Source organism: Bufo gargarizans, chromosome 1, assembly GCF_014858855.1.
Source record: "Bufo gargarizans isolate SCDJY-AF-19 chromosome 1, ASM1485885v1, whole genome shotgun sequence".
Lineage (NCBI taxonomy): Eukaryota > Metazoa > Chordata > Amphibia > Anura > Bufonidae > Bufo > Bufo gargarizans.
The window spans coordinates 326443841-326452838 of record NC_058080.1 but is presented as its reverse complement, the minus strand read 5'-3'; the positions used below and the strand labels follow the sequence as shown (position 1 = coordinate 326452838).

At 48.2% G+C, this 8998-nt stretch overlaps 1 protein-coding gene across 4 annotated transcripts in view; it reads left to right on the top strand.

Moving 5' to 3' along the window:
* The first annotated feature begins 480 nt into the window (after positions 1–480).
* Positions 481–8998, top strand: part of RFX2 (regulatory factor X2) — a 70428-nt gene continuing 61910 nt past the window's right edge. For all 4 annotated transcript variants that reach the window (XM_044305997.1, XM_044305988.1, XM_044305973.1 and 1 more), the window contains exon 1: positions 481–649. The gene's annotated coding sequence lies outside the window, so the exon portion shown is untranslated. The remainder of the gene's footprint in view (positions 650–8998) is intronic.

Sequence of the window (8998 nt, the reverse complement as noted above, 5' to 3'; positions counted from 1 at the left end):
CCAGAAAGAGTTAATAAATGTTAATCTGTAATGTGTACCCCAAAATGGTACCATTAAAAACTACAACTTTCTCTGTAAAAAACAAGCCCTCATACAGCGACATGGAGGGAAAAATAAAGAAGGCGATGATTAAGATTTGAAAACAAATGGCTTGGTCACGAAGGCCCCAAAAAACTGGCTGGTCAGTAAGTGGTTAAAGATTTTCACGCTCCAACTTCCCCGGAGTTTGGCGGTTGTCCGGGTAACTGCCCTTCCCCCACCATAAACCAACCACCTCCTCCCGCCATTACCGGCGCCAAAGCTCAAACCCCGCCCTGTTTCACGACAAGGAGACTGGAGCGGAGGGCAGGAATGTAGTCTAAAGGCATCCCTACTGGGCAAGTCTGGGTGACGGGCCCGATGACGTCAGCCAGTAACAGCCAATGGAAATGTGATAGGCGAGCGAGTTGGGAGGGGAATAGTCGTTGATGACGTCAGAGGGAGAGGATAGCAACAGTTGCCTTGAGACCCCCGGCGCCATAGTGACTGTAGCCGTGGAGACTGTTACTTGCCAACCAGGGACACACGATCAGCAGTGGCCGGAGGAGCAACCCGGGGACCGCGGGGCCACAAGTTTCACTCCATCAACCGCACAGGGATCCGTACCCAGGTGAACCGCTCACCCCTTAGCCCGCACTGCGCAGGAGACAGGATACTAGAGGTCGGGTCACGGAAGTGTTCGGGCTGCGCAGGCATTAACCCCTTGTGCATGCTGGGCTATGTATTACATGTATATTTCCGCACGCTGTGTGTGAGGTGCTGCCGGCAGCTTCCGGTCAGCTATGAGTGTAATGGGGTGTCTATGGGAAGACCTGTGACCCATCCCCAGTGCTGGGGGGCAGTACAGGACACTTAGCCTTCCACATGGGGAGTGCTTCTCCCTCCTGTGTTATACTGTCTATGGGAAGACCTGTGACCCATCCCCAGTGCTGGGGGGCAGTACAGGACACTTAGCCTTTCACATGGGGAGTGCTTCTCCCTCCTGTGTTATACTGTCCATGGATACACCTGTGACCCCATCCCCAGTGCTGGGGGGCAGTACAGGACACTTAGCCTTTCACATGGGGAGTGCTTCTCTCTCCTGTGTTATACTGTCCATGGGAAGACCTGTGACCCCATCCCCAGTGCTGGGGGGCAGTACATGACACTTAGCCTTTCACATGGGGAGTGCTTCTCCCTCCTGTGTTATACTGTCCATGGATACACCTGTGACCCATCCCCAGTGCTGGGGGGCAGTACAGGACACTTAGCCTTTCACATGGGGAGTGCTTCTCTCTCCTGTGTTATACTGTCCATGGGAAGACCTGTGACCCCATCCCCAGTGCTGGGGGGCAGTACATGACACTTAGCCTTTCACATGGGGAGTGCTTCTCCCTCCTGTGTTATACTGTCCATGGATACACCTGTGACCCATCCCCAGTGCTGGGGGGGCAGTACAGGACACTTAGCCTTTCACATGGGGAGTGCTTCTCCCTCCTGTGTTATACTGTCCATGGGAAGACCTGTGACCCCATCCCCAGTGCTGGGGGGCAGTACATGACACTTAGCCTTCACATGGGGAGTGCTTCTCCCTCCTGTGTTATACTGTCCATGGATACACCTGTGACCCATCCCCAGTGCTGGGGGGCAGTACAGGACACTTAGCCTTTCACATGGGGAGTGCTTCTCTCTCCTGTGTTATACTGTCCATGGGAAGACCTGTGACCCCATCCCCAGTGCTGGGGGGCAGTACATGACACTTAGCCTTTCACATGGGGAGTGCTTCTCCCTCCTGTGTTATACTGTCCATGGATACACCTGTGACCCATCCCCAGTGCTGGGGGGCAGTACAGGACACTTAGCCTTTCACATGGGGAGTGCTTCTCTCTCCTGTGTTATACTGTCCATGGATACACCTGTGACCCCATCCCCAGTGCTGGGGGGCAGTACAGGACACTTAGCCTTCCACATGGGGAGTGCTTCTCCCTCCTGTGTTATACTGTCCATGGATACACCTGTGACCCCATCCCCAGTGCTGGGGGGCAGTACAGGACACTTAGCCTTCCACATGGGGAGTGCTTCTCCCTCCTGTGTTATACTGTCCATGGATACACCTGTGACCCCATCCCCAGTGCTGGGGGGCAGTACAGGACACTTAGCCTTCCACATGGGGAGTGCTTCTCCCTCCTGTGTTATACTGTCCATGGATACACCTGTGACCCCATCCCCAGTGCTGGGGGGCAGTACAGGACACTTAGCCTTTCACATGGGGAGTGTTAATCTCTCCTGTGTTATACTGTCCATGGATACACCTGTGACCCCATCCCCAGTGCTGGGGGGCAGTACAGGACACTTAGCCTTTCACATGGGGAGTGCTTCTCCCTCCTGTGTTATACTGTCCATGGATACACCTGTGACCCCATCCCCAGTGCTGGGGGGCAGTACAGGACACTTAGCCTTCCACATGGGGAGTGCTTCTCCCTCCTGTGTTATACTGTCCATGGATACACCTGTGACCCCATCCCCAGTGCTGGGGGGCAGTACATGACACTTAGCCTTCCACATGGGGAGTGCTTCTCCCTCCTGTGTTATACTGTCCATGGATACACCTGTGACCCCATCCCCAGTGCTGGGGGGCAGTACAGGACACTTAGCCTTTCACATGGGGAGTGCTTCTCCCTCCTGTGTTATACTGTCCATGGATACACCTGTGACCCATCCCCGGTGCTGGGGGGCAGTACAGGACACTTAGCCTTTCACATGGGGAGTGTTAATCTCTCCTGTGTTATACTGTCCATGGATACACCTGTGACCCATCCCCAGTGCTGGGGGGCAGTACAGGACACTTAGCCTTCCACATGGGGAGTGCTTCTCCCTCCTGTGTTATACTGTCCATGGATACACCTGTGACCCATCCCCAGTGCTGGGGGGCAGTACAGGACACTTAGCCTTTCACATGGGGAGTGTTAATCTCTCCTGTGTTATACTGTCCATGGATACACCTGTGACCCCATCCCCAGTGCTGGGGGGCAGTACAGGACACTTAGCCTTTCACATGGGGAGTGTTAATCTCTCCTGTGTTATACTGAGGGTTGTACTGTCCTGGCAGGAAATAACTTTTCAGTGTCCTCTATTGGAAATCCTTTCTCCAGTGAGGTGGATGTACAGATGTCACCTGTGAGCGCCCAGTCCCAGAGATGGCGGCTTTTGTTGTGTCCATTGCTATCACACTCTTCCTTGTATGTAGTATGTTCTTGAGAACTGATCGCGTTTTGCTGTTTTTCATATTCAGGCGATATTGCGGTATATTTTGGTCTTCCTTCTGTGCCTTCTACGTCTCTATCTGGAAGGCAGGGCTGTTTATTTTTGTTGCCTTTGGATACCGAACAGCTCAGCGGTGCACAGTCCGCCGTGCACAATTCTATCCGGAAAGCAGTTTGTTTCCCTATAAAAGGCCACTGAAAATAAACCACATACAGGTAGGAGCCGGTAGAAGTGACTAGCTCATATGTCCCAGAGAAGGTTACTTCATATAGCTCTTCCCTTGTTCTCACCATGCTTGAGAGTGGTAGTCTTCATTGTATACTAGGGGGGTGAGGAATCAACCAGTTGTTGTTGTCCATAGACTGTTTCCATAGTTACTAATGCCAGACATTAGGGAAAAATAGCTCTCTATGAGCAGAATTTAGTAGTCACAGGCCTCACCCATTTGTCTTCAAAAAGGATTGTAAGGGAGCTCATACAGGTTGTTACCCAACCACTTTCTGGTTACTGTTAACCAATGTGTTTGAGATGATTATATGGGTTTTAACTTTTACTAATATAGCCTTTGTTAATTTCTGCTCAGTTTTTCTATATTTCATAAGCCTTATCCCCTTATTTGCATATTTTTATTTTATTTTTTGTGCCGTCCACACAGAGGTCCTGTCCATAAAATGGCTGCTGATGGAGGATCATGTGATCAGACACCTCACTCAGCCTTCTCCATTATAGCACACTGGAGGGGACATCACATGGAGGTGATTTGCCTGGTCACATGACCGTCAATCAGCAGCCATATTGTGGACAGGATCTCTCTCTGTGGACAGCAGAATAAAGGGGGCATACCTTATGAAATATAGCAAATGGCACATAATATCAACAAAGGCTATATTAGTAAGTGCCATATAGTCATCTTACATACACATTGGTCAACGTTAGCCCAAAAGTGGCCAACAACTTTAAGATCTCTTCTAGATGTGTGACGTTCCGGACTTGCAGCCTCCCAAGCACTGACAGGGTTACATAGCATTATATTGATTTATGATGCTATGTAACCCTTACAGTTCTGGAATGTATTGGATAACACTGACCTAATGCTGTCAGTGTTATCCAATACATTCCAGAACTGTAAGGGTTACACAGCATCATAAATACAGTTGCAAGAAAAAGTATGTGAACCCTTTGGAATGATATGGATTTCTGCACAAATTGGTCGTAAAATGTGATCTGATCTTCATCTAAATCACAACAATAGACAATAACAGTCTGCTTAAACTAATAACACACAAATAATTAAATGTTACCATGTTTTTATTGAACACACCGTGTAAACATTCACAGTGCAGGTGGAAAAAGTATGTGAACCCCTAGACCAGGCATCTCAAACTGCGGCCCTCCAGCTGTTGTAAAACTACAACTCCCACAATGCCTTGCTGTAGGCTGATACCTGTAGGCTGTCCCAGCATGCTGGGAGTTGTAGTTTTGCAACAGCTGGAGGGCCGCAGTTTGAGATGCCTGCCCTAGACTAATGACATCTCAGAGAGCTAATTGGAGTGAGGGGTCAGCCAAGTGGAGTCCAATCAATGAGATGAGATTGGAGGTGTTGGTCACAGCTGCCCTATAAAAAACACACACCAGTTCTGGGTTTGCTGTTCACAAGAAGCATTGCCTGATGTGAATGATGCCTCGCACAAAAGAGCTCTCAGAAGACCTACGATTAAGAATTGTTGACTTGCATAAAGCTGGAAAGGGTTCTAAAAGTATCTCCAAAAGCCTTGCTGTTCACCAGTCCACGGTAAGACAAATTGTCTATAAATGGAGAAAGTTCAGCACTGCCGCTACTCTCCCTAGGAGTGGCTGTCCTGTAAAGATGACTTTAAGAGCACAGCGCAGACTGCTCAATGAGGTGAAGAAGAATCCTACAGTGTCAGCTAAAGACTTACAAAAGTCTCCGGAATATGCTGAGGGTACTTTCACACTTGTGTTTTTCTTTTCCGGCATAGAGTTCCGTCACAGGGGCTCTATACCGGAAAATAACTGATCAGGCATATCCCCATGCATTCTGAATGGAGAGTAATCCGTTCAGTTTGCATCAGGATGTCTTCAGTTCAGTCGTTTTGACTGATCGGGCAAAAGAGAAAACCGTAGCATGCTACGGTTTTATCTCCGGCGAAAAAAACTGAAGACATGCCTGAACGCCGGATCCGGCATTTTTTTCCATAGGAATGTATTAGTTTTGCATTCAAAATACCGGAATGCCGGATCCGTCCTTCCGGTCTGCGCATGCGCAGACCTTTAAAAACAAAAAAAAACAAAAAACGGATCCGTTTTGCCTGATGACACCGGAAAAACGGATCCGGTATTGCAATGCATTTTTCTGACTGATCAGGCATTTTTCTGACTGATCAGGATCCTGATCAGTCAGAAAAATGCCTGATCAGTCAGAAAAAATGACATCCGTTTTCATACAGTTTGCCTGATCAGGCAGTCAGTTCAGGCAACGGAACTGCCTGCCGGAATCAAGCAACGCAAGTGTGAAAGTAACATCCCTGTTGGCGAATCTACGATACGTAAAACGCTAAACAAGAATGGATTTCATGGGGGGGGGGGGGGGGGGGAGTACCACAGAGGAAGCCACTGCTGCCCAAAAAATACATTGCTACACGTTTACAGTTTGCACAGGAGCACCTGGATGTTCCACAGCAGTACTGGCAAAATATTCTGTGGACAGATGAAACCAAAGTTGAGTTCTTTGGAAGAAACACACAACACTGTGTGGAGACAAAGAGGCACAGCACACCAACATCAAAACCTCATCCCAACTGTGAAGTATGGTGGTGGGGGCATCATGGTTTGGGGCTGCTTTGCTGCGTCAGGGCCTGGATGGATAGCCATCATCGAAGGAAAAATGAATTACCAAGTTTATCAAGACATTTCGCAGGAGAACTTAAGGCCATCTGTCCACCAGCTGAAGCTCAACAGAAGATGGGTGTTGCAACAGGACAACAACCCAGAGCATAGAAGTAAATCAACAACAGAATGGCTTAAACAGAAGAAAATGCGCTTTCTGGAGTGACCCAGTCAGAGTCCTGACCTCAACCAGATTGAGATTCTGTGGCATGACCTCAAGAAAGCGATTCACACCAGACATCCCAAGAATATTGCTGAACTGAAACAGTCCTGTAAAGAGGAATAGTCAAGAATCACTCCTGACCATTGTGCACGTCTGATCTGCAACTACAGGAACATTTGGTTGAAGTTATTACTGCTGCGCTATGAGTCCGGAGCGTCACACTCGCTCGTCCGAAAGCGGCCTAGGGCCTTATTCACACAAGCAATATTTAACCTTTCTGAGTGAAAACTGATGTGTAGTGTGTGGTTTCCCCCCCCCCCCCCTCCCTCCCTCCTTCCCTGCACGGATGTTATCAGTTTTCATGTGTTTTTCACACACGTTGAAAAATAACCTGAAGCATAACATGCAACATCTAGCAACCATAAGTGAAAATAGATTGCATCCTGATTTCATGCGTGTGCTCCCCCCCCCCCCCCCTAAATCTTGCGTGAAAAATGCATGAAGATAGAATATACTGCAATTTTTCTGAACGGGCAGTTGGTCAATGAAGAACCCTGCTTATGTGCACATAACCATTGAAATGAATGGGTCAGAGGTCAGTCCGGATGCTATCCATCCAGATGGGTAACTTGCTCATGTGAAATAAGCCAAAAGACCATGTCCATATTTTGATCTGCAAAATACTGATACGTTCCATGTGCATTTTGCATGTTTCTTATAGCAATCAATAGAAAATGCAGATAGCAAACGGATGGCAAATACAGTTGTGTGCATGATGCTTAGGGGTTTGATTTAAATTTTTATTTTTTTTTTGCTACTGTTTTAAAGGGGTTTTCCGAGATTTTGATATTTATGTCCTATCCTGAGGATATGTTATCAATATCTGCTGGGAGTTTGACACCCCAGCCATTCAGCTGTCTGACAAGTTACCGGCGCTTCTGTGTATGGGACTGAGCGGGATGCCAAGCACAGCCTCTGTACATGTATGGCGCTGGTGCCTTCTCAAACAGCTGATCAGCAGGGGTGCCAGGTGTTGAACCCCCACCACGTTTATCGGATTAACCGATATCATCGGACGATAATATATATTATTTTCAAAGTTATCGGCATCTAACCTTAACGATATGCCAATATCTGAATGTCTGGCTAATATTAGAGGGAGTCTGTCACCTCCATATGGCCATATACAGCGCTTGCATTGTCCTATAGCACACCTATACATGAATGTAATGGTACCTTATTTTTATTTTTTTATACTTGCAGAAGCTGGAAAAACAAAATGTAATTCGTATGCAAATGAGCACTCAAGTGCCCAGGGGCGGCAATCACTGTATTGCAGCCCAGGCTGCTCTGCTTTATTTATTTTTTTCTGCCCCAGCCTCTGCCTATACCCGCCCTCCTATTCCCTTACGTCATCTGGCAGAGATCCTGTGCACTGGCAACCAAGTAGAGAGATTGACCCCTGACCTCTGTAGGGGCAGGAACAGAGAGGTTAAATTGCCCCGTTCCACTACCATTTACCAGTGTGTTCCTGCCCCCTACAGTGACCAGTACAGAGGAAGTGGATTTGAAACTTCTTTGTTATTTTCTACATGGGCTCTGCATTGGGGGTTTTCACTTCCCTTGCATTAGATCCGGCACCTGGGTATGTCCCCTGTCCTTTCGGCGGTTCATTCCAACGCTGGCAGGGAGACGGCAGGGTCATGCTTCCTGTTAATAAGGAGCCTACCCTGATGCTGCTGTGGCCTCCTGTCTCCTAGTGAGATCAGCTGGCTTAGACACAGAAACCGCGCACGTACCTGGACATGCTTTTGTGACTGGGGCCCGAAAGCTTTAAGTCAGAGCGACCATGGATCTGACTGACGCCTGGTGTACTGGACGATGTCGGACCCAGAGATTCAGCTGCCTAGAGAGCTGGATGCTCCAATGCAGCAAACAGTGAGTTCCCCCATGCAGGGATACAGTGTCAGCAGGCTTAGTAGTAGTATGTTGGGTACGATACTTTTGTACATAAGGCTACAATTTGTGTATTTACTTAAAGGGGTTGTCCTGGATTTGGGACATTGCTCTAATAGTACAAGTGTGGCATACACATTACATACAAGCATGTAGTACCTTTGGCACAGATTTCTGCAGCCCTGCTTTCATCTTTGAAATTTATGGCCGGAAGTTACTGGTTTCTTCTCCTCATTGTACTGGGTCTCTTGCAGGCAAGCAAAGCTTCCTCTTCCGCTGCTCAGGGAGCTCAGTGACGTCACTGGCAGTATAAGTAATTTGTGCAGAATGGATGGAGGGGCGGTAACTAGGCTGGCCAACTTTGTGCTAAGCCCCGCCCCTCCAGTCCGGTGATGTCACCGGGCAAGGAACCTGAGAATGAATAAAGGTGAATATTGATGAGGGGCGGAGTTAAAGCAGAGCAGAGAGAAAGCTGTAACCACCTGATGCCACGCTGCTGATGCCAAAGATTGATGAGAAATTCCTCCTCAGACTCCGGTGGTCTGGAAGATGAAGCTTCCTCGTCAAAAAGGTGGGATGATTAAAATCAGAAGGGGAAGTAGTTGAAGAATCGAGAATATTCTTTTTTCCCACTAAGGAAATGAACGACATTTTAAAAGCGGTCAGGGATACTATGGGGATAGATGTACA